General features: G+C 45.0%; 1 long non-coding RNA gene across 5 annotated transcripts in view; it reads right to left on the bottom strand.

The window, feature by feature from the left end:
- LOC308062740 overlaps nucleotides 1-26200 on the bottom strand; it is a 67464-nt gene that overhangs the window by 2515 nt on the left and 38749 nt on the right. For 4 of the 5 annotated variants that reach the window (XR_013927661.1, XR_013927662.1, XR_013927664.1 and 1 more), the window contains one exon: nucleotides 1-26200. This exon is cut by the window's right edge. This is a non-coding gene — a long non-coding RNA (uncharacterized lncRNA). The other variant, XR_013927663.1, reaches the window with a different exon arrangement.

Genomic DNA, 26200 nt, shown 5'->3' with positions numbered 1-26200 from the left:
CTTTTGGGCTGGAAGGAGTGTTTCTCTGCACACCCGTACTCAGTCTGCTGTGTTACAGCTGAAGTCCACCACTGGTTGTCTCTCCCCTGTGGTAACGGTGTCGGCACTGGTTGACGTTCCTGCTGCAGCAAGACCTGGCCACGTGGTAGGTGCAGCCCCCCAGCCGCTGGGCTGGCCTGGCAGAGCCCGCAGGGAGCAGCGTGGGGAACAGAGGCAGGACAGGGCTTCAGAGGTGGGGTACAGAGCACACGGTCATCTATTTGGACCGACTAGAGACAATCAGAGAAAGAAAGGATCCCCAAAATCCTCCAGGATCAGTTAGGGCATTGTACTGCTTTCTCTGAAGTTAATAGTGAGGCTTGCAATTAATCCAACACAGAGATTTTTGCACCAGCCATCGTTCTCTGCTGCCGGAGAGAATTCCTCTGCAACTGTCTGGAGAAGGAAATCTCCATAGCTGAGGCAAAGCACATCGGTGGGCAGCCAGATGTGATCAAACTACAGGGAGCCAGCACAGGGAAAGTCAGAACCGTCTCACACAGGACTTAGAAATGGAATAAACAGGTTATTTTTACAAGCTGGAAATGAACATATAGCTCCAGGGATGAGGAAGAATGCAGCGAGTAACAGCATTTGCAGCTCAGCATATTCCATTGCTATTAAAAAAAAAAAAAAAAAAAAAAGGGCAATGAAAGCAGATGGGAATAGCACAACCAAAGCACCTCAGAGTTTTATTTAACCACAGGAGAAGCATTTTGAGAAGCAGAGAAGACAGCACTGTGGTATCTGTAGTTATGCATTCTGCCTTCTGCTCTCTCCACGGTAATGGGAAATGTGACCCCGTAAGCCGCTGCAGAAGTGCTGGTCATTTTATGCTGCCATTAAGATGCAGAAAGAGAGCTGCTTTTCCTCTCTCATGGACACTTACACAATTTTTCTTTCTTTGCAGTTTTGGCCAATCCACACTAACAGCCATTTGGACTGGAGTTTTCTTTGTCCCTCAGGGTGGAAAAATTGGACTGATTCCTCTGAGAAGCAAGAGAGCCAGGTATTAATTATCATAAGGTGGACTTGCAAAGTACCAGTTGGCTCAGCTATTTTTCCTTCATTTTTCAGCTCATGCTAAGTCCTTGAATCTGTTGTGGCTTATCCCATTGCGTGGAATAGCACATCATTCAGCCTTTTTAAGAGTGGCCAAAAAGATTCTTAGTATTTAAAAATAAATAGCAAGAAGTGAACAATCACTGGAGGAAGAATTTCTTCACTTGTGTTTTATGATCTGCAACAGAAAATTTTGGAATGAACCACAGTTCTTTGTCACTTGGAATAGTTCTAATATTGTTGCTTTATTACAGCGAAACCACTGGTATTACCCTTGAAACATCTAAAGAGCTCAGGTCAGTGCACCAGACCTTCTGCAGCAGTAAAGTACTATATCTACACCAATTTTTTTAATACATCCAACTTCCCGCTCTGATCTCATGGTGATGCTTGTACGAGTAACTTTCCTGCAATGTGTAAATGTCTCCTGATGGACGCCGGCTAGCCTGCGTGCTGGGGGGTGGCAGGCAGAGCACGCACAAAGGTCACTGGTGTGTGTGAAGCAGCTGTGGGTAGGAGGGAAAACGAGCACTGGGATGCTGGCAGTTGGTACTGGCCTAGGGCTCTAGTTAGAACTTAGAGAATTATTTGGCTTTTCTCATGCCCTTGTCAAGAAAATTTTCTTTGGGTTTTGAATGCATGGAAGAAGTGAATGAGCACACACCACTCCGAGGAGAACCGAGCCTTTCTCCACGGACTAGATCTCAGCAAAAACCAGCCTGCAAGGTCAGAACCGAGCAGCAGGCACTGGGGCAGCTGGGTCCACTCCCACCCCTCCCAAGGACTCCTCACCTTCCTTCGGAAGACGCAGCCAGCTGTGCGGTTGTATCCTCTCCACCCACGCTCAAGTGTCGGCAATTGAAAATGATAATCCCAAAAATAAGACAAGGCATTGTTAAGCCTCACATGTACTTGCTCTTCAGATTCATACCATCAATTAGTCCACTTGCCTGTAATGGCTTCAGACTCTTTTATCTTTCTCCCAGTGGATTTCTCTGCTGCTTTACATTTAAATTCACCTTGCCTTCATAAAAGCACAGTTGAACTGTAAGCAATAAATGATCCAGGCAAAACCAAAGCCATTGTTTTCTTGGCTTTCTCTGCAGTCCCAAGACGTTTCCATACCCCTTTGAGAAAGCCACCACACTCTGCCTATGCTGTATAGCTACTTGAAAACAAACCGGTAGGATTGCACCAGCCACTTACTCCGCAGCCTTAGAAACAGTAGGAAAATCCCACCTATCCACAAGTATTTGTTAAGATTATAGTTCTGAAAATAAATTAGGCTGGAACATTCCCTATCAGGCCAGGCCGCAGTATCCAGCTTTCTTATAGCAATTACTGCCCATTTGATATGCTTCATGCTCTCCTCATTAATGGGTTGAAAGGTTTTATGGGATAATAAACTAGTTCCAGTGAGAAACTTTATTTATGAGACCAAAGGCCAAGTCACTTCTCCTTGCAGAAGGAGCCTTGAGACTGTAGTTGATTGGCAATGGTCTAGGCTGGATAAATCACAGGAGCAAAACTTCCATCCCATAGGACACAGATCCACCCACGAATTGCTGAGGACACAGGGGTACCTGCTGCAGGAAAGCTGCGAGAGCAGAGATCATCTGGGTGATGACACTGCTACAGTAGAAAAGTAGGATAGTCACTGGCTTCAGTCGAATAATGAAGATGCTGTAAATTAGAGTTACTGCCATGTTAAATAATCCCTAACGGCTTCCTTATCTGAATCGAGGTTTGGTTGAGAACTTGTGACCCGGAATTGCAGTCATTATATTATTATCAGAACTTGCTGGGTTTCTCCCTCTTTGCTTCCCAAAACATTCCTCAGATGAACAGCAGTGACAAACACTCATTTCACCTCAGAGAATCCCAAAGCATGTTACAAACTCCCTGGACTAAGGGGACGGACATATTTTCCTTGGTTTTGGTAGGAGCCACACAAGAGCCCCTCTCATCAGGGACGAGGCGTGCTTGGCTAATAGACGGTAACGGTACCTGGCTTCCCACCCCAGCTGCCCCGCACTATTAACCCCATACACCTGCACCAGATCATCAGAAGGGGTCATCTTCCCCTACTCCATCAACTACTTAAATATCAAATCTGCCATCCCACCACAACTGGAGAAGACTGTAGGTAAGAATGGAGGAGAGTCTGCAGTACAGCATTGCTAACAAGAGGCAAGCTCTATTTTTTCTCCCAGTTAGCCCATTCCTCCAGTGGGGCTGGTTGTGATAGCACTCTGCTTGCGTGTTCCCTCTGGGAGCGTGGCTTCTGCCGGGTGAGAACAGCACAGCCACCCCTGGTTGTTATTTCTGGCCACATGGGACAGTGACTGCATGTCAGGTTCTTGCTGCAGGCTCCTTCTTGTTTCACACCATCCATGGACAGAGCTCTACCATGAAAGGAAAAAAATCCATATGGATCAAATATTATCATAGTGGCATCAAAGTATCACATTGTACAGTCCTAACCTATGTACTGTATAAAAATCTGGTATTCAAACACCACCACGAGGAAACTGTTGACTTTACAGGCAGGCATTGTAAGAGAGAAGGTGACAAGAATCTGTAGCGAGGACTCTGGAGGTGTCTGTACCTGTGCCAGGTAAAATCAAATTGGTAGTACAGAAAACATCTGTTTTAGGCTTAGACCATGGGTTGACGTTAGAGCTCTAAAGCAGTGATTTCCTGGTTGCACGACAGGTTCTTACACGAGAGCATTTACTAAAAAAGCAAAGATTTAAATCCAAATCAGTGAGTGTAATAGTTCAAATTATGGCTGTAAGAGAAAGTCTGGTTTCTATCACCTCCCTAATCAATACTAATTCAACCAAGGTATAAAGGAATTAGCATTGTTCCCAGAAATTCTCACCGCTGTAGTGCTCAGTCCTAGAAGGCAAAACGCAGCCCCTCCAGCAGCCTGTGACGTGCAGAGAGCACCCTGCCCCAGCACACACAGCCTTTGGAGCTCCTGTTAGCCTCACAGAACCGAGGTGAGAAATCTGTCTTGAGGTGATGGAAAACAGGTTAATAACTTGCAGAGCATTTATTTTAAGAAGGACAGTCATAGCTACAACAAAAAGACTGAAGGAAGGAGAGACACACAGTGGAGGCACACTAAATGTTTCTGCTGATCTGCTCCAGGGCAAGACTGAAGGGCAACGTCCATGGCCAGCACAGCAAAGGAACAGCCTTTCACCAGCTATGAAGAGCCTGTAGATTTCGACAGCAGAAGATCTGGGAGATACAGAGTCATTCTGCACATGGGTGGTGAGAATTGCACAGCTACCTCAGGTAGGGTGAATATTAAATGACTGAGGCACTTGTTAGGTGAGGCAGTATTTACCAACATAAATATTTTTTCAGTTTTCTAGTCTGTAGTTTGTTTGTGCAGACACCACTGTCTCACTGGAAGCTTCTACTTGAAAAGTCTTCTTTAGCATCTCTCAGAATTGTGGTATGTTAGACTGGCACTGAAAAAAAAAATATCATGTGGTAGCAATTTATTTCCCACAGCTATACACTAGCAAGCACTCATTTCCATCCCACCTACAGATATGTGTATAGTTTTTTGTTCTAATATTGTGAAAAAAGGTATTTGCATTCTTGCAATACAAGCAATCTTTGGCTTGAATTTTTAGCTGGTCAAATAATACTAAAGGAGCAAATATATTGGAGTTTCTGTCTGCTCCACTGGGACTATGCAGGCAGGCAAGCTCTATTACAGCCACAGTCTTATCAAAGAAAAGATAAATCTCCTTATTAAATCTTCATTGTTTTTATTTTCAAGAAGAAAGCCTCTCTACTGCAGGCAAAATTATGGAGAAGTGTGCAGATGGGCGGCATGGTGAAGGACTGCAGGGGGGATGCGTGCAGAGCAGCAGAGAATGGCACCGCTCCCACCACAGCACCACCAAGGTCCCTGCCTGGGAGCATTGCTGCTGCCCCTCTGATGGGACTAGGTGGGACCAGCGTTGGCCCTGGTTTAATATATTGTAGCTAGCAACTCCAGTATTTGACATTTGTATACAAACAACAAACGCCACTCATAGTTCTTCCTCCTGCATATGGTTGACATCTGTTTGGACAGCAAAAATTCATTCAGGAAGGCTTCGCTGACTAAGGACACATGCCAAAGCTCACCTTTACAGAAAAGTGTCCACAATTTGAACGGCTAAATTGAAAGTAAAGCAATAAAGAGTACACTCCAATGGAAGTGGCATTGAACCTGAATTCATGTATTCATTTTTAATTATTCTTTGCATCCTTGGGGAAAATCCTTATGCCTGCATACAGCAGAGCATCCAACCACCTAAGTAACATATGTAAATCCTACAAGATCTGAGGTGCAGTGCTAAAATAGAGCCTCATTGCTCTTGCTACCACTTTTACTAGTTTTCCATCTGTTAAAATGGATATAAAATTAGTCCTGTTTTGCTGCTCTTACCTGCTTTGAGAGGAAGGGGAAAAGCAGGAAAGGAGAAGATAAGGTACAAGACAAAGGACCATGACATAAGGGTAATTATGCCTATCTTAAGAACTTTAATTTTTTTTCTTAAAATATTATCTTGTGGGGGATGCAATTTGAAAGGTATTTAAGAGGTTTCCCGTGGTTATGTTTAATGTACATAGAAGTAATCTAAATGGTTGGGAAAATATTGACTGGAAGCTAAACATGTTTATTTTACATTAAACTAAATATTAGAATTGCCTTTTCAGCACTTCAAATGCAAGAAACTGCCTAGTGCTTTTACCGGCACTCATAAGAAATGTTAAAAGGCCTTTTTCCTGCTATGTTTTAAAAGGAAGATAGGCAGTATAAGCAAAACTGCAGACTGATTTCTTTATTATGCTGGGATGTCCAGCTACACTCCAACTGATCAGAGAGATTTTTGTTTACATATTCTGCATAAAGTTGTCCAGCAAACTTCAAATAAACTCATGCCAGGACCCAAAATGCAGTGTACTCGATGGACAGGGGGAGCTTTCCCCTGCCCCTTTCCCCTTCGCTGAGCCAGCTGGGGGATGCTAGTCCAAATATCAGCAATAGGTGAGCTTATGATTTAGGAGTCTAGTAAATTATATGGAAGGATTAAAAGAAAAAACACCTAAAACCTGTGGTGGCAATACTGTAGGCTAGATTTTTATCTCAATTCAGGTCGTATGAACCTAACTAACTCCCTTAATTGGAGGTGCTGACCTCCAGATCAGGCCCTGTGGTTGCTGCCTGGCCAGGCAGGAACAAACCCGCTGCAGCTGGGTGCGGGCATCTGTGCAACATGTCTCTCTTTAGCTTTTCATACCTTGCAAAAAAAGATAAACCTGTGATCAGCCAGGCCTTGCTGACAGCTCACTTCAAAGCAAGCTTTTTATTTATTCTGAAGTATTTTAAATAGCCCCCCTAAAAAAGCTGAAGTCCCCATCATCCCTACACAGGCTCAACGGCCAGAATATTTAGCAACGCATATAACAGAAGGCACAATCATCACTATGCCTTTAATTCTTAAAATAAACTACTAGGAAAGAATTAATGTTTTTGCAAAATAAGTTGGATCGGGGTTTTTTTTGGTCATTTGGTTGCTTTTTTCTGAGCCCTGACTGGATTGAATACAAAAAGGAAGGCAAGTTAAAAGTACAAAGCCTATAAAACCTAGTGTTCCAGGGAGCAAGTGCATGCACCTAGGAAATCATTGTTGATTGTAGCTAATATCTATGATAATTAAGCTAAAAATACCCACAAAGCAATAGAATTTGCAGAGATGACTCTATTGTCTTAAGCAAATAATGAAGCAAGGAACAGTTAAATTGATCCCATGACTCTCATTTCAATGATAAAGCAGCAGCAACTGTTAATCTATAGCACTCCGTTTAGATTACAATCCTAACATGGATCGGGCAATTTCATTAGAGACGATACAGCTAAGAGAGAAATGTTGGCAGGGAAAGAAAGGCATCCCCATGGAAATCAAACTGTCCTGAGAATTTCTTGCTGCTCTGTACCCAGAAGCATAATGAGGGAAGAGGTCTCACAAACACCAGGTAGATCTGTAGGGAGCCTTCGGTGTCCACCCAATTCCCTTTTATTTTACCCCAAAGGCTACCAGGGTACACCGGGCTGAAGCAGCTCCCCAAGTGCAAGCTGCCTCGGGTGGTCAGGGCGCCTGCTCCAGCCAGGAATCATGGGGAAGGGACAGCTGGGAGGGAGGGGGGTAAGTTCACCCCCACCCACGGTCAGAGCCCCAGGAACCACCCCGACGGTGCTTCTGGAGAGCCTCCAGCAAGGCACACACGTGCATCCTCAAGGACAGAAGGAGCAGATGGGGAACTTTCTTTTTTCTCTCCTCTTTTTAGTCTTGTCCCTGAAATCAACACATGATCTAAGAGCCAACTAAACTCACCCACAGATACCAGCACTGCCTGGAAGAGACAGTTCTCTTTTTAAATTAGATCCTTTCAGACACTCACACAAATCCATAGATATCACAGGGCCTGCCGAGCTGGAGCCAACGAGCATCCACAGAGCGATGCTGTAGGTGAGGGAAGGAGGGAAAGGCTTTCACTATCTCTGCTGGCAGCTGCATGGAGCTTATGGGAGTAAAAACTTTCTGTTCTCACTGAAGGTTAGCAGGCAGGACTATAAATATCCACATGGAACATATTTACTGAAGGATTGAGTGCCATACTAACAGCTTTTTTTTTTTTTTTTTTTTTTATGGTCTCGCCATATATCACAGGTACTAGCAACTTTCTGACATGAAGTCAGAGAATAATTGAGGTGAGAAGGGACCTCTGAATGCCTCCAGTCCAGCCTCCTGATCAAAGCAAGGACAACTTTGCTGCTAAGGGAGGTTGCAGAGGGCCTTGCCCAGCTCAGATCAGACAAATTTCAAGGATGGAGAGCCCACAGCCTCTCCAGGAAATCTGTTTCTGTGCTGCATAACCCTTATTCTAATTAATTTTTTCCATATATCAAAGGACAAAATTTCATAGAATCACAGACTGGTTTGGGTTGGAAGGGACCTTAAAGATCACCCAGTCCCAGCCCCCTGCCACGGGCAGGGACACCTCCCACCAGCCCAGGCGGCTCCCAGCCCCGTCCAGCCTGGCCTTGGACATGCCGGGGATGGGGCACCCACAGCTGCTCTGGGCTTCCCCTTGCTCCAACACATGACCATTACCTCATCATTCTGCAGCACGCTGCTGCAGAGACTCTGACTCCATCTTCTATACAATCCCCTTTCATTAGTGGAAGATAGCAATCAGATGTCCCCTTAGCTTACCTTCTCCAGGCTAAATAAATTCAGCACTCTTAGACTCTCCTGACACACCACGTGCTCCAGCGTCCTGAACATCCCATTGACCCTCTGCTGGACTCACTCCCACTTGTTAACCTCTCTCTAGCACCGGGGTACACCAAAAACAGTTTTCCAACTGTGAGATGGAACCTCACAAGCGCTGAGTCAAGGGGAATGGTTGATCTGTTGGCTACAGTCTTAGCCAAATAGCCCGACACACAGTCAGGCTTCAGCATCTTAAACCCACTGCTCACATTCAGCTTATGGCCCACCAGGACCCCCAGGTCCTGTCCGCAGAGCTCCCCCCAGCCTGCCAGTCCCCAGCCAATGCTGCCGATGCATCCCAGAGGCAGGACTTGCTGTGTTTGTCCTCACGGAATGTCATGAGGCTCTTGTTAACCTATTCCCCAGGCTTGTCAAGGTCTTTGCCTATCTTTGAAAACAGATGCTAGAAGTTATTGATAACATCTTCTGTGTGCCTGCACGGGAAAAGGAGTAACTGTCTCATAAGGTTTCTGTATATATATGCAGGCTCCCAGGTGTCATGCTGTTTTACACCAATACTCTACATTTTTTACAACACTCATAAAGGACAAGGAAAACCCAAATCCCAACTGACATCAAGAAGAGTTTTTACTGACTGCAATGACCTTGAAAATACTCCAGTCGTATCAGTGCAACAGCAGGGATCAGGATGTCAGCATTAGTGCTGGAATGGAGTTGTTTTAACATGACTTTACTGAAAAGAAAGGAAGATTTAGTTGCTGCTCAAGGGGGGGGAGGGGCTTGAAATCTATAACCGGTATCCCTGTTTAAAATTCTGTTACCAAAATTTATGACACACACTGAGTCCCATTTTTCCTCTCCTAAGAGCATTTCTTTCAGCCATTCATTTTGCATTTCATGAGACACTTCTGTAGATGCAGTGAGCTATATCACTGTATTCTGCTTATATAGCAACTAGAGATCTACTCACTTCAAAACTTGCATGTTTTGTGATGACTGTATAGAATATCTCAATGAAAGTCTACTGCATCCTTGATAATTTATTTGTATCCAAGTGGTAATATTCCTTGCAGCACTTGGAAAGGCTGTTCTAAGCCATGGGGTGGGTGTTCACAAAGCCTAACCTCCTGTGCCTAGATACTTCCAAGAACTCATCCTATATGAGGGATCTCCTTTATGAAGGAGTTTTGTAAAACATTGCCTCTCCCTAATGAAATTTCCATTTTTCTCCTTCCTTGTTGCAATTACATATGCATTTTACAAGTACACCATGGCTGTACTGCTTTAATTTTATTATAATACTCAGGGAATAATTAGTTCTGTATCTTCTAACGAAGAACAAATGTATGCATTCAAAAATTAAATATTTACTTTCCAAAGAGCCATCACGAGTTGTTGTGAGTGCTTGTCTTCATTATGTGTGGAAAATTAAATGCACTCTGTATAATAATTCTGCTGGTATAATAAAGGATTATGCATGACGAGGGAAAAGTGACCCAGTTCAGCAGGAAAAAGCCCCACACCCTTCTCATGAATTTTTAGTTCATATTGCAATAGGCTCAGGTCTTATCAAATATAACAAGTCTGGGCTTCATTTACTGTATTAAGAGACACTGATTGCTCAGGAGGTACAACATTAACCCAGTTTACAGTTTTGAGGGAAACCTTGGGTGGCACCAAATGTCAGGTGCCACACGAAATGTAGGCCATCAGAAGGGTTCTCATTCCCTTCCCAGGTCCTGACAGAGATTTGATTGGGTGGGAAGTCTCCAAATAAAAAATAAACCCAAAATTTTAAAAAAGCCCAAAAGAGTCAGGATTTACTGAATATCTGAAATCTATAGAGTGGGTGAATTGAAAAGTTGACAAATTACTGGAATTCTATACCTACTCATAAGTAGGGTGGGAAGCTCAGGAAGACAGCTCAAGGCAGATCAGAAAACATTAAAGATCCTGCTTTGGATCTTATTTTAACAGATCATAATTGTGCACTACTCATTGTAACCACTGCAGACAAAATCAGCATCACGGATGTCTTTGTAACAGACATGCCCTAGCCAAACACATTTCCGTAGCACTTGCTAGATCTAAAACCTGAAAGTGTCCTCTTTTCTCTTTCTTGGCCACGTCAGTCGAGTGTGGCGCCTGCTCTCCCGCCCAGCCAGTGCCGTTGTCCACCTTTGCTGGCACTGGGGAATCTGGTTTTTCCTCATCTTCTTTGGAACTTTCATAACGCTGAAGCTTTTGAATTTTGGCCCTTGCCTTGAGGCTATTAAACAGTTGTTCCAGCCTTTTTTTGATTAGATTTCATAACTTCCAACTTGCTTTAGGAGGTGAAAACATACAGAGATAGACCTTTAGCTTTTTGCATCAGCCAATCTATTTCTAAACCACCGGCAATTTCTCTCTTTCTGCAGATATGCTAACCTCCCGTCACTACATAAAGGAGGTTTAAAAGTTTCTAGGACACAGAATATATACAAGCACAGAATTTTGAACAGCTTTTCCCTATGGATTTGATGTACTATTTGAGGCTTACAAGGCATTACCCAAACTGACTCACAAGGGTTTCGCTTTCCCAACAGAACTAGCAATAACCACAACTGCGGCATGACGTGCCAGCCATGCTCAAGCCCCAGTGAAACGCCCCGTACTCGGGCACACAAGGTGCACACGTGCTGCCAGGGCGGCCTGGTTTCGCCCTGTGCCAGCGGCGTGGTGGGAGCAGGCGTGGGCTGGGGGCGTGGGGGCAGCTGCCTGCAGGCACAGACCACCACCCGCCGGGCAGGGAGCAGCACCCGGGGGGGGGGGGGGGGGTGCTGGTGCCCTCTGCTTCCCTGCCTAGCACTGCAACCTCTCCAAACCGCTCCCACCGCCGCCTTACGCTTCCCAGTGCCCTTCCCAGGGACAACCCTTACATCCCCCTCTAATCCTAGCTCTTCTATAAACAGCCCGTCTCAGAGCAGTGCATTTGGCTGGCTTAAGCACAGTTTTCAAAGCAACTGAAAATATGCAGCAGCCATTTTCCAGAATAACCTAGAGTGAAAGCTACAAAATTATGGAACTGCATAAAAACCACAGAGGCTTGTCAGGGGGGGTTAACAGCAGGCAGGGCACCTGGTGAAAGACCGGGGTTAACCACCCACCCACCCATGCCTCCACCTGCCCCAGGGCTCAATGGCCCCAGGTGCCAAAATATCTCTTCCCAACCACTCTGCAACAAACCTGGGTTTGTCAATCATTTTGGTGGTTTTGAACATCAGTCAGTTTAATTAGGCTCAATATAAAAGAATTAAACTGTGACATAACATTACCTGGGCAGACAGTTTACCACAGAACTTCTCCTAGCTCCACAAAAGCCAAAGGAAGGATGGCAGTTTACACTAGCTGAACAAACTCCTGAGCACTCCTGGAGTTTGTAACCTGAGAAACCAGTACGTAACTGTACAGTCCAGTACCTGGGCCCTAACCCTCTTTATGCCCCCTTATTTCTTACATACCCACATACGCTGTCAGAGCAGCATTAATTGGTGTGGAGGTAAACATGAATCAAACTTAATCAAAGAATGCACGTACCTGGGCGACAATAGCTGTGAGGCCACACACGTTACGACAGAGTACTCAATGCCATATACAGCAACAGTATGTTGATTTAAAGCTCAGAAATTTCCAGGAGTACAGGTTGCATCCGCACACCTGCCGCTCACCAAAGCAGCCTGCAGCCCCTCCGCTGTACACCCACCCACTCAGGCAGACAGGCACAGAACACAACTGTCCTCCTGCCTTATGTAGCACCTCAGCGTTCAATAGATCTGTTATCGCTCCAAGCTGGATGTACCCACCAGGCAATAAGTGAATCTAAGCAGCAAACCGGCTGCAGTGTCCCTGGTGGCAGCTGACCTTGCTTTCTGAGAGCACGCCTGGCTGGGGGGCACCGCCAGGCAGGGCAGCATCGCTCACAGCCTGCCTGAACCGGCCCCCTCCAGAGCACCAGCCCCTCGAGGCTGCAAACCCAGCTTCAGAGCAACCAGGTGGGGCCTGAGGATAATCAAGGCTCACCCAGAGATCACAGAGGAGACCAGACCTATTTACCACCAGGGAGACAGAGGCAGAGAGCAATGTAGAAATTGCCAAGAAGCAGCTGAGCACATCCATCCACAGAGTCCTGCAAGAATAAAACTCTTCTCCCAATTCTAACGGGAGCTGGTGTAAATGTATTCTCTGCTTTTCTCAGCTTATACTAATTCAAATGTTTTTCTTAGAACAACTAATGCTGCCCTATGGGTCTCAGCGGTGTTATGCAGAGCTAAAGAGCAGAGCCTGGCCCAGCAAGGGAACCATCCTGCACCCAGCTGGCAGCTCTCGCCCTGTGCACTGGGCAGGAGCACAGTGTGGTCCAGATTGCTGCCCAGGGCATCCTACCATCAGGTGAAGGAGCTTCCTGAGCCACGTTTAACCATGTGGGACTGGGGTTTTTCAGATTAGTGTGTTTCTAGACCTGATCACAATCTTGAAACACAGAGCTGTCTGGGAATCTCACCTTGATAATCTGTGGCCATTTAACAAATCAAGGACTGCACAGCGAGCCTTTCCAGGAGCAGGGAACAGCCACGCTATTAAGTTTTGTTCCTTGGACAGACACGTGGGAACACTTTTCCAGCACTACATCATCTGCCTTGATCTTACAGAGTTAAGATGCCCCATGTCCTCCCCACCTTCCACTGCCAGCTCTAGATTTGGTACCTTTAATGCTTAAAAGAGAGCACATGCAAGGGCTTTTTAATCTAAGCTGTTACAGGCTAGCCCATAGCTAGAAGCTAGACCCTCCTCATATGCAGTCCAGCAGTGATTTCCTGGAAGAACAGGCACATTTTGACAATTAGACACAAGACAAGTAGCCAAAGAGCTATTTCACCTGTGCCCAGATAACTCACAAAACCAAACCTGGCATAGTTTGTGCTCATGTCACTTTGGCCCTGAACAGATACAAACCTGCAAAGTCAGGGCAGCGTGGAGTAGTCACTCTCCCTCTTCCAAGGCAAATAGAAAACACCCATTTTTGGATGATATACTTAACACTGAGCAGTAGATACTTTCAAATACCCTTTCTGGCCAGTACCCTTCACCAGGCAGTTTATTTCTGCTTCTTGGTCCTGCAGAGTAGATACTGTGGTGAAAGTGCCGAGCTGCTCACTCGCTCTCTCATATGTCATCTCCAGAAGCACCATGACTGTCCCAGTACATTTCTATTATCTGGCTGTCAGTGATAAAATGAAGAACAGAAAGAATATGGTACGTTCTGTAAATTACCTTTTACTGAAAGAGTAAGGAATGTGTTGAACAGCATGGTACATTTTCCACATAAGGATATTTTTATCTTAGGACTTTAATTTAGGAAGAAAACAGGAAGATAGCACCATATCTGAAAGTCTTAATTTAAAAAATAATTGTAATAAGACTAGATACAGGATTATGTTCAAGATACAGCATCTTTTGATTTCTTTGTAACCAAATACTGCTACAGCCAACACACTGATGATGACTGAACTCTCTCTTCAATAGTGGTTTCACCCTCATCTTGGAGGCACTACCACCACGCTTAAATTCCTTTTCAGCAGGTGGATGTAATCACGTAACACATGTTTACGCAACCTCTTCTCCTCCACGTGCTGTCTCGAGCCTGCAGACTGCACCCTCCTGAGGTGGGCTGTGCTGCCAACGGGATGCGTCCCGATTTCTGCTGGGCCACGGCACCCGCTTGGACATCACATACAGCCCTGCACATGCACGTGTGAGTTATCTGATGTGTACAGTGCTTGAATCTGTCAGGGAAGCTGTTCAAATCAATTAGACTTATAATTAGCAGGTAGTTCAATTTCTTTAGGAAGCCCTGAAAATTCTGCTTGCAATGTGTTAGCACAGAATCACAGAACGGTCAGGGTCATAAGGGACCCCTGGAGATCATCCAGTCCAACCCCCTGTTAAAGCAGGTCACAGAGAGGTGGGGACTGGGCTGCCACCCAGCGAGGGTAGCTGCTTCCTTTCAGACAAGCCTAACCCTAGGAACAGCCTCACATTTCAGGATCTGGTCTTTGGAGACCTGTAACAACAGTACACGTTCCATGTGGATAACTGGCTAGCTGAAAAGGGTCACATAGACATAGTCCAGCTGGCTGGACAAAAATGCACATCGCTCTCAGCTTATCTGAAGTAAAGCAAAAATACACTGTCTTTGGCTGTTCTTGTTACACAGTAACAGGAAGATCGCGGTGGGAAAAGAATGTTGCAGGTGGGAACAGATAACTACAGAAGAGAAACTAGGGGCGGGCTTGGTATTTAGGCAACTAACCAATAATGAGCTTAACTTTTGTAATATGTATGAGCTAATTATAACAAGGCATAAAAGGTGACTGTAAGGCACAATAAACGAAGTCTGCTGATCACTCATACTGAGTGACTGTGTCTTCCCTCCGTCGCGACAGTTCCACGTATGCAGAGGGATTTAAACAGCTTGCTCAGGAACCGGCTCTAATGACACATCACACCTCAGCGCCGACACCCCCTGAAGGAAGAATAAGTCAGAGCTAGGATTTACCCCTTTGGGATGGCAGTGTGTGGTATATCTTTAAGATAATCAGTGGAATTACTGAGTGAAAACCTGTATTTTAAGAAAATATGTGTTTCACCAAAAAAGGTATTCCAACTCCACGTAGTATGAACAATTGTTCATATGCTCTACCATGCCCCTCTTCATGGGTACTGCAACAAAAAGGGATTCAGTGCCTGTTACACACACATTTCATTACCAGTGATCCTGTAATAAGCCATCGTGATAGCCCATGAGCACAGCTATCACATTTATTATCACCAGCTGAGCTGTTCCGATTAAGGGCCATAGTTTTCCCAGTAACTGCACATATCCCTCCCTAAGGAGTGAAGAATGAATGAGAACTGAAAATCTAAGAGAGAAGAAGAAAGGGTTATCATGGAGCTTCATGCTTTGCTCACAGTTTCATGTCTCTATGTGTTACAGACCGAGGCTACAGAGCCCTTACCCCGCACCTCACGTGAACTTCGCCAGAGACCAGCACCCAGCTTGCTCTGCGTCACCCATCAGCCACAGGTGACCCAGGACCTTCTTTAGCTGGCAGGCAGCTCGGTGCCGTAAGGCTAATAGAAAGTTTGTAAATTGGCACAGGAGATAGTACATTATGTCCTAGAGATTTTTAGCAATTTGAGCAATCCTCCTGTTCTTTTCAAGGCTGCTTCAAAACACCTGTAAAATAAGCTGAGTTACTTAAAGCCACCCTGACGCTTAAACTTACAACTGAACCTTCCAAAATAGATTTTATGGCCCTTCAGAGCCAGACACTTAACACAGTTGGTTTATGTTTACTTAACTTCCCCTTTTTTATTCTGGTTCATCAGCAATTTCTGGACAAGTTTCCAGACCAACTCTGAAAATGTTTATTCTTTTTTAGTGAACAGGACTAGAAATACTCAAGTTAGAACAACTCTTTCAGATAAAATTTTGTAAAATCTAGACATGATAAGATCTAAGTAGGTGGAATAGGTCAGTTTTCACATCATGCTCCCCCCCCCCCCCCCCCCCCCCCCCCCGAGTTTTGGAAACATTAAATGTTTTTCCAGCTTCCTCCGAGGGTTTTCTGCAGTGCCTTTCCCCCGGTTCTTCCTGGAAAATGCGGTGATGAAACAAAAAAGTAAACACTTTCCCATTCTCTCCTGGCATCTCCTCCTTGGCCACCAGGGCACTGTTTCCAGCAGGATGCATCCAGTCTGCTATGTCCACAGGGAAGCTTGGCAGGGGCTTTCCTGCATTTCACTTTTGGGCCAGTTCCTCCCAGCTCAGGGGGGGAATAAACATCAGCATTTCCCACAAATTAAAATGCTATTGCCTGGCCATTGCCTTGGATGTAATTACCTCTGCACCTTGAGAAAACTTTGCCATTCCCTTCTCAGCCACGCTCTCAGCATCAGTTTGCACCACAACACAAATGTGCCACTCCACCCCAGCCCCCTGCGCTGAGCCGGATTTGCTTTGACCCTGTTCACAAGTGTTCTCATTTATCAACTTTAAATGTTCCATGCCATATTCCAGTGATTCCCTTGCTGCTGCCCTCACTCCCATCTGAAGTCTCTCTTCTTACTGGTGAGCTGGCCCCCTCTTTTCCCATCCATCACTTCCATGAACCTGCAGGGGCCAGGGAAGGCTCCCAGCAAGTTGGACTGATCGCACACGGGCATTGCACAGTTGTTTTGAAATCTGCACAACAACCAGAACAAGAAGCAGCCCTGTCATCCATGGCTGGAGCTCCACCAAACTCCCTGAGGTCTGGGAAGGTATGAACCTCGGTGGCAGCTTTCCCCATGCCTGTGGCACTGGCCAAGTCCACCCAGATCCTCCAGCACCAAATGAGAACTGGCTCTGCGCCACCTTTTCCTCACCTTAGGCAGGAGGGGGGATCTCGCTGTTCATCTGCTGCTGTGAATCTCATAGGAACCGTGTCTCTGAGCCTCTATCCTTCCATCAAATATTGCTGAAATTGGCTGACAGTGTCAGAAACTATCAGGAGGGATGGAGAGGCACACACGGAGTCTAGAGGAGCAAAGGTCAAATCTGTACTTTAGACCTGAACTCTTGTTTGCTCTGTTTGGGGTACAGAAAGAGGTCTCATGGGGGTTCACCTCTTTCTCTTCAGGAATCATCAAGCCTGAGCCGGTTGGTGAAAGCTGTTGTTTACTGTTTGCTCCTCCAAATAAACTTCTGCTTCCTTGCTACACCCTGGTAATCTACCTCTGGCACATAAAGTGGCTCCTGACAGTCTCACCGCAGGGCTACTCGTTGTGTCAGTCCACGCAGGAGCAGCAGAAGGGCTGTTCCCACAGCCTGCTCCGCTCAGAGGCTGGGAACGGAGGAGGCGGCGGGAGGGAGGCAGAGGCAGCAGACAGCACAGAGAAGAAAGAAGCGAAGAAAAAAGATGAGCAGCCTTCTTGCTTCTCCTAGGTGATCACAGTTTCCCAGAAAGGATTAAAGTGTGTTATGCCAGCTTCCCTCTGATAAATACAGCGCAGTACAGATGCAGGGACAAGGCTCCTCTCCCGCTGGAGACAGCGGTGCTAAAGGCAGCTCTTTCTTGAAGATCCATAGGAAGCTGCAGGGCTGTTCCTCCTGGTAGCTGAAAAGGAGCCTCAGCGATCAGAAAGGAGGCATTTCAAGTCCTACCTCGCTTTGATTTTCCATCAAGATCTCTGAAGCATCCAACAGCAGTATGCAAAAGCTTGTTCCCCATAGCCAAAGCAGAACAAAGAGTGCATAGACCTTTCAGAGAGGCAGAAGAAAGTCGAGGGGAAGGAAGGCTTGGAAGAAAGTGAAGTAACTACTTGTCCTGCTGGAGTTTGTAATTTTACCTGCAGCACAACTGTGCAGATTTGCAGTAATGGCTGGAAGACCCATTGTGAGCTACTGAATCTTGTGAATTACAAAGTAATTGGAAAAACACAATAAAAACAAGAATTTGCAAAATAAAGCTTTCCTAGTTCATTAGCTGGGATGGGTATAGGTCTGGTTATTTAAAAGAACACTTTGCAATATGCTGCCACACTTATGAGGGGTTGTTTAGGGAAGGAAAGGAACAGATGATGAAGTCCTAATAAAGAGAGGTTTCACTGTAAGCAAGAAGGGCAACATTACAACGAGGTTAAGATCTTGCCTATGAAGAAATACCCACAGCCAAATGAGTTGTACTGGATGTTAGAAGAGGGCAGATTAATGAAATGGCATTTGGACTGGTGCACAAATCCTCACTTAGTCCTCTCTGTCTCAGGGAAGCCACCACCTCCATATACAGGTGGCACGAGGCAGAGCTCAAGCCCCTGCAGCACTTGCCTGCATGAGCAAGGAGCCTTTTCTGGCAGCCACTCTCGTCCTCCTGCAGTCCATTAGCACCCTTCTTCCCTTCCAGTCCTGACAGCCTTTGATTTCTTGCTGTTTGGGCCTGGACAGCTTGGGTCTAGCAGCAAATATAACAGCAGGTGCTGGAAAAGACCATTAAGCTCAGATGATGGCAGCACCTCCATGGAGCCAACGGCAGGAGTGAGGCTTTCATCGGGAGGCAATCTGGATCCAGAGGAGGTACTCCATCATGGTTCACCCCGCGGCAGTTACAGCCGCCGTGCCATGCTGGTGCACGGTATGGATAACAGACCTAAAGAGCTGCCAGAAGCACCATCTGCTTCTGAGGGATGGGTGCTGCTGAGGATGCATGGTACAAAATAATTCAGAGAAGATTAATTCCTCTGCCATGACACAACAGACCTCAAATAGAGCAGAGACCTTGTGAACACACGGGAGCGGGTAGAATTGGACTCACCGGCTCCTGCTGCAGCACCTGGGGCTGCCTGGCACAGGCTACACCACCAGGCACATCTCGGCTTTCCTGACAAGCCTCAGATCCATTTCAACAAGAGGAAAAGGTTGCCCTTCGCGTTGTCGTTTCTCTCTGCTTCCAGCTGTGATACTGATACTCGCCCTTCACACGCTCAGTAATAAATGAGGAACAAGTACAAGATGATAAAAATGTTTATCTTCCCCCCATCTTTTTTTTTTTCTTTCTGTAGATTTGCTACAGCTGTGCCTTGTTAGTGATGGATGAGTGTAGTCCTTGCCCTTTTTCTAAGGTCTGTTGATTATTTACTGGTGTTCTTGTAGTTTGCTGATCTATATCTACAAAGATAATTTTGTAATATGTAATGTCTGCATTAATGGGATTTTGGGCCTGTATAAATCAACTGACCCTGATACTCCTTGCTGAATACATATTTCTGAGGCAGGTAAGTGTGCACAGCCCCTTCAAAAATCCCACATGGTGCTTTTTAACCCTTTTAATTTTTAACCCTCTATGAAGATCCTTCCACCTTCTCTCCCTCCCAAAGAAACTGTGAATGTTTTTGGCATTTGAAGAAACCAAATCCTTTGCTGTTGATTCACTTTGGGTTACAGTTCAACTGCCTGAATTTTAAATCTTTCCATTATTTGTGTTTGTGCTACACTGGTCAGAAAAGGCAGGCTGGCCTTACTGCCACAGATGTCTGACTCCATGAGGGTGGGTTTCTGCTCTGAAACTGTTAAAAACTCCCACAAACCTATAACATTGAAGATGCATCCATTTTTACTATTAAATTTTCCTTTTATTATAGGATTATAAACATAATAGGAGGTTCAATATTTGCAGAGATAGAATACTTTCCCCATCCTTATTTAATCAGCACTATTAATACCTGGACACAATCCTGGTCCACACAAATCATCTGTGGCAGACAGTCACTCTCATCAACGCTTGTGCAAATATGGGAGGCTGACCTTTAAAATAATGCTGCAGTAATCACATTATACATTTATAGATCTCTACTTATCCCGAGGGATCCCACAGCACCACAAGCTATGCCAGCTGCCTGCCAGGGAGCCAGGATCTCCAGTGTGCAGCTAACGGGCATGCAGCGCCCTGCACAGCACGAGGGAGAAGCAAGAGCTTGGGCATGGAAACCAGCACAACCCAAAAGCTGCCTCTGAACCTTTGATTGAGTCTGAGCAGAAATTAATTTCTCAAGGTTTCATTGAGTAACTTCCATTGAACTCATCTCTGTGACGCACAAAGGGGGTGGAGATAAAATACAAGAGGTGATGTCCCAGCACAATCAAAACTAGCTGGCTGCAACAGGGCTTTTACCATCCCGTATCAGGTTAATTTCAGTAAGTAGCTCCTGTGCCTTGCCTTATGTATTTAACAATCATCACAACCTTTTCACAAATAAACTTTTCATGCAGTCCTCTGTAATTCCTCTACAAGGTGAAAGCCAGGGTTGGGCACACTAGAGGAAAACAACTGCATTGGAGCTCTCCAAAGAGCTGCAAGGGGAAAAAAGAAAGAAATCAGCTTGGCAGGTAGACACAGCTATCCTACCAGTTAGGCTGTCCCCTGAGAAACTCTTGTGCACCCAGAAGTTTGCCTCTTCTTTTTAAATGTGACAATAAAATACATTACTTCTTCCCACACATCTTGCTCCAAATAGAAATTAACTGAAACTGAGTGACAGGAAATTTGGTTTTCTTACAACGTCAAGTTCACCACCTGACTTATGAAATGGCAATACATCTTGGATAAAAAGTCTGGAGAGAACTAGTTTCTGTCAGACAGAGAAAATTCAGTGATGTTTCTGTGGAAGACCTTTCATCATTTACAAAATAATTCATGTTTAAATAAAGTTTGAGTGGGAATGACCTTGGAAATGACAAGAGAAGATCTCTTCTCATTCTTAGTTACATTTGTTACCTTCTCAGAAAGCCCACCGAACACCCAGAGACACCTCATTTACACAGAAGACATTCCCCTTCATGCACAATAGTTCCTGTAAGGTAAGACAACACCTTCCCCAGTCACCCACACAAGAGTTTACTCCAGGCACCCACGCAATGGAAAGCAAGAGAAGGGTTTCCACGTGTACATCGGTAGCGCAGGGAAAGCGTAACGCAAGGCTCCGATAGAGGCAGGCTCGGTGGCTTTCTGCAGTGGCAGAGCGCTGCCAATAAACACGTCCTTAGGAAGCCCCACGCAGCACGGACAAATGGAATTCACCTTCATGAAGACCTGAATATGAAACCATACAAAGGAATTGCGAATGGCACTTCCTTCTTCAGGACCAACATAGCGATCCATCAGACTGCAGGCACGGCCCCATCCAACCCACTCAACCCAAACATGCATATTCCTGATGCTCCACACGTTCCAGCACTCCTGACCACTCCTAGCCCTGCGCCAGTCGGTCAAAGCCACGCACGATGCAGTTGATAGCACCATCACACAGATCGGGCCATAGCAGGTTCCAACCAGCTTAGAAATTATCCAAGCTGCACAGCAGAAATAACACAAGTAGTGCTGCCTGACAGCTGCGCTTTGGGTGGAACACACAGCAACATCAAGCATATAGCAATTTGATTTTGTCTGACTGGAAAATGTAGCGTTCAGAATGGAAGATTATAAGGAAAAAAAAAACATAGCAAAGCAGGGTATATCACGAAACATCTCCCTAGAATTATTTTGATGTTTGAGGGTTGTTATTTTCATAGATCTCTACTCTAACGCAAAACACGATGTTTTTCTACCCTGAGAGAGCACCATGGCTGCACAAGACAGGCATGTCCTTTCCAATAGAACATCAGAAAAAGGAATGCATTCATTTTCACCAAAAAAACATCAATAGTACATATCTTCACTACGCAATGAATATAAGAAGGAAACAAACATGATTCAGACTTTTCAAGCCACAATAAAAACATTATTGGTCTTTAAAGTCTTTTGAATATTTATACATAGTTTCATTCATATGAACAGGCACAAGAACCACCAGAGTCAGTATCTGTATATTCACACTTGTATACAGAGCTTGAAGATCTGGGTCTATTCTTCCCAGCTTTTATAAATTCATACATATTAGGTAGCAGAGGGTATTTCTGACCCAACAGAAAAAAAGAAGAAAAAAAAAAAGAAAAAAAAAAAACATTCTAAATTTTGACTGAATCAAGCACATATATTTTGGGTGAGAAACAAGCTTCACGGCTAACAGAATCACTTGTAAATTTTTTAGTCCTGATGTTCATCCATGAGACTTCAACTAAAACGTCATCTTTTATGCTGAACTATCACAGAAGACACAGAAATTACAATAACTCTGTTTGTTAAGATCACACCCACTTCCAAGATGCACAGATGAATAAAATGAAAGCTGCCTTCATTTACCGCCCAGGATGCTGCTACATTTCAAAGAGGTGATAGCCAAATGCATATAGATGATAAGACAGAGCTGTTCAAGGAATGATTCTCAGCAATGACTAATATTGAGTAATAACAGCCATGAAATGAAAGCAGCGTTAAGTTTTATTAAATAATTTTCCACTGCCTCCACACCAAAGCATGTGCATGTGCAGCAGAGAGCTTAACTAAATTATCAGTTGAGAAAGTAGTGTCAGGAGCTATTACAAAATGTATCGACAGTAATGAAATTCCAAGTCCATGATTGCTCTTACAGAAGTTGCTTTATAGATGTAGAAGAGGGGGAAAGAAAGGCAATCCTAGCTGGCAGCCAGTGACAGCTGTAACTATCAACCTCCTCCCACTCCATCCACCTTTGCAGAGCCCCTTGAGCACTTACCGTGCCTTGGCATGAGCGCAGGGCAAAGGAGGGGCTGAAAGGCCAAGAGGATCTAGGCTGTGCCTCACTGATCAAACTAGAACCCTTCCAGTCCTCACTCCCACACAGGGGTGCGAGGGCTCATTGCTTATTCATCAGGTGGCGCCTCAGCAGGGGCAGACCTGGCAGCTGAAAAGTGCTTCCCCACCACACCAAACAGAAGAGAAAATTGTTGCCTAAGTGCGGCTTATTTCAAAGCCAAACCTACTTATTGCAGATGTGAAGGAGCTGCTGCTGGTCCCATGGAGCAGGGATGTTGGCACCACCAGCTCTGCCACGGATGAGCCACCAGCACGTGCCGCAGCCCCTGGCTCTAGGCTCAGCTCACAAAGAGCCCAGGGGCTCCAGTTCCCCTTTCCAGGCAAGAAGGGAACTGTTCCTGAAGCACTTGCTCTAAGTAAAACATCTTCTGGTTTGGCCTCCCCAGATGCCATCACACACAGACAAATGTCCCTACCAGATATGGTCCCGTTGTCTTCTTTTGACTTATCTGATTTTCAAAACACAAAGGTCTAGGGGCTCTGGCTTTATCTGTGCAACATGCTGCTTTGCTGGTGATCTATCTAAAGTGCTTTTACCCATTCCTCCTTGTACTTGGATGCTAGCTATGGGCACCTGAGGTGACTGAAATGCAGGAAGATGAGTAGCAATGGTTAATTGGGCCAACAGACATTTAAAGATACACCATTGACATGTAAATGAGAGGAATCCAGACAACAAAGAAAACGTACATAACTGTGTACAGAAAAGAGATTCACCTAAAGGTTAAATTGAAAATATCCTCAAACAAAAAAACATCAGTTGCGTGGGGTGGTTGGGCCAGAATCCATTTTGTTGTCACAGCTCTCTCCCCCTTTCTGTTGAATTACAAGGGATTACTAATTATTGCTGCTGACATGGATGGTGTCCCTGGTACGGTTCTGTGTCAAATAAATATGACACACACAATGCAAACATTTCAACACGTTTTATACTCCCACCTGCCTATATTTCTTCACCTCTTATACACATCCCTCAGAGATTCCTTGTACAATGCCAGTGCTCACTGTAGTAGGACAGAAACATCATCCATTTGCAACCAGTGCACCAGCTGAGTTACGAGAACTGAAGTAAGGTGAACAGTTGAGTTTCCCCAGTACAGACAAATAATACAATTTTAAAAAAAGGAACATGGTGCAAGCAATGTGGCCCACTCACTTTTGTTCCTTCTTGCTGGGGCCAGTACTAGTAACTCCTGACGTGCTGTAACTCCTACTGTTTAGTCATCTCACAGCTAATTATACATACACTCCTTAGTTTCTTTGATCCATTATTCTTATGAGAAACTGAAAGAGTTCAGTCTAGCAAGATATTCAAAGGAAGGCACCTTGTTCATGAGCTATAATCACCAGCCTAGAGAGGGATCTCTGAGACTAGAAAATGGAGCAAAAAAGAAAACTAAAACTAGATGCCATGTATAAAAAGTTGTCAGCCACATCCACACTGAAAATAGAATCTGACCTTTGTGCAACTGAACACCAGGCAGACCACTCATGGGTACTGTGGGTTTATCAGCAATTGAGTCTCTAAATTGCCAAGCACGGTGCTCAGCCACAGATTTTTAGACTTCACGTAGGAAACACTGGCTGGAACTTGTGGTCTATTATTCAGATCAGACAAGACAGGACTCTGGTTTTAAAATCTTTAAACCGTTAACAGCATTCCCTGCCCGGTGCTCCCATCCTTACTAGAGCATCAACAATTGGCACAATAACAGAAAAAATGGCATGAAAACAAATGGATTTACCACCCAGAAAGATAAATAGTTATTTGCAGGGGCTGCAGAGGTCCCTAGCAAAGATACGTTAGACTTATTCAAGCACCTGCTTTGGCCAAAACTTAGCCAAAATTGGGTACTATGAATTGCCATTCCTGTCCTTTCACAAGCAGCTACTTCTTTTCTTTGAGCCCATGGAGACCTTGCCAAGCATGTGGCATGAAATCCTTCCCAGCCCCCTCCATGCCCACATCTGGCAATGGTGTAGGCTCAGCAGGAATCAGGACCTCCCAGCACCACTGTCATACACATAACAACTGTAGTCTTATTTCCACAGAGCCTGGTTTTCCTTTCACAGGAAAGATGTGCTGGTATAAATTTATAACAACATGGACACATTTGTGAGAATCAGTGAAGAGATATTTCCTCCCCTCATGTTGCTACACTCTTCCCAAGGGATTAACCTCTGTTTGGCTTTACTGGCTTTACTTTACTGGCCTTGCACTTTCAGCTCATTCACACATTCGTTTCAACGGCCACAACATGCCTCCCAGCATCGGTTCCGGGTTCTCAGTCTCTTCACTTCTTGACTCCCTCTCTGGAATTGGCCACTTTGTGCCTTATGAAAACAACATGCAGTGTCCCCAGATCTATGTCTAGATTCTATCTGAATTGATCAGTGGGATTTACTCTGTTAGTTTGCTTGTCCCTCTTGCAGAAGGGCCTCATCATGCCCTTTGTTCACAAAACAGTCCCAGAACGCCTCCCGGCCCAGAACGCCTTTACACACCGCCATATACTTTACCTCCTGCAGAGCTCAAAACGTCAGTGGCATTCTCGGTGAGGTCTTGTGCTCCTACAGAAGGAAAACTTACCATCTTCTAACTTCCATCTTACGGCTAGAAGAGCACAGCTGATACCATGTATCTTGTCTCAATATGCAAATGTTTGCAGCATCTTTCCATTGGCTTCCAGAAGAAGAGAGCAGCCACAATAATCTGAGCCCATCTACGTGCTTTAGCTGCTCTTACCAACTGCTCACAACATTCCAGGTCTTCCCACGCCCCAGCTACAAGAAAAGTTCCCAAAAAATTAAACTCTGTACATCTGAGAGATTAAAAGACCCGCACTTGTAAATGCTACCGGAGGTTGTTATGTCCTGTGGCTGGAAGCTATGCCATGAATTAAGACATCTGAACTCCACTCCTGGCTTTACTGCAGACCTTCATGACCTTGGGAAAGTAATTTTTCTTTTTCTGCTCTACTGTTTTGTTTTTCAGGTGAAAGATCCCTTGGGAATGGATCTGTCTCGCATAGCGTGTTGAGATACCAGTGCCCTAAGCCGCAGAATCACAGGCTTGACTGGGCAGGACACCTTATTAACAAAGAAAAATACTGCAAGTAAATGTTTCCTATCAGGACTTACTTAACAATTAAAATTTTAGAACACATGCTTTTACATGAGAATTACCTTTTCCACTGGAAATGAGGCAAAAGAAAAAATGTCCTGAAGCCCAAGAGATTTGGATTGATTTGTCATTAACATCTACAGGGACATATTGCAAGGTCTGGTTCATACACTACCTATCATCTTCCTGACTGTTGCACATTTACAACAGGCAGGCTGGACTCTCTTGAGACTCACAGCTATGTTGTATGCCCTGATATAGCTATGACAATTGTTCTTAATCCTCTAGGATACCTCTGCCTCCTGTTTTCTAATGCTTTCTGAGATATCGTCATCTGCATATCTGCTCCTGCAGTG

This window comes from Falco punctatus, assembly GCF_963210335.1.
Source record: "Falco punctatus genome assembly, chromosome: 4".
NCBI classification, from domain to species: domain Eukaryota; kingdom Metazoa; phylum Chordata; class Aves; order Falconiformes; family Falconidae; genus Falco; species Falco punctatus.
This window is presented reverse-complemented; position numbering and strand designations above follow the sequence as displayed.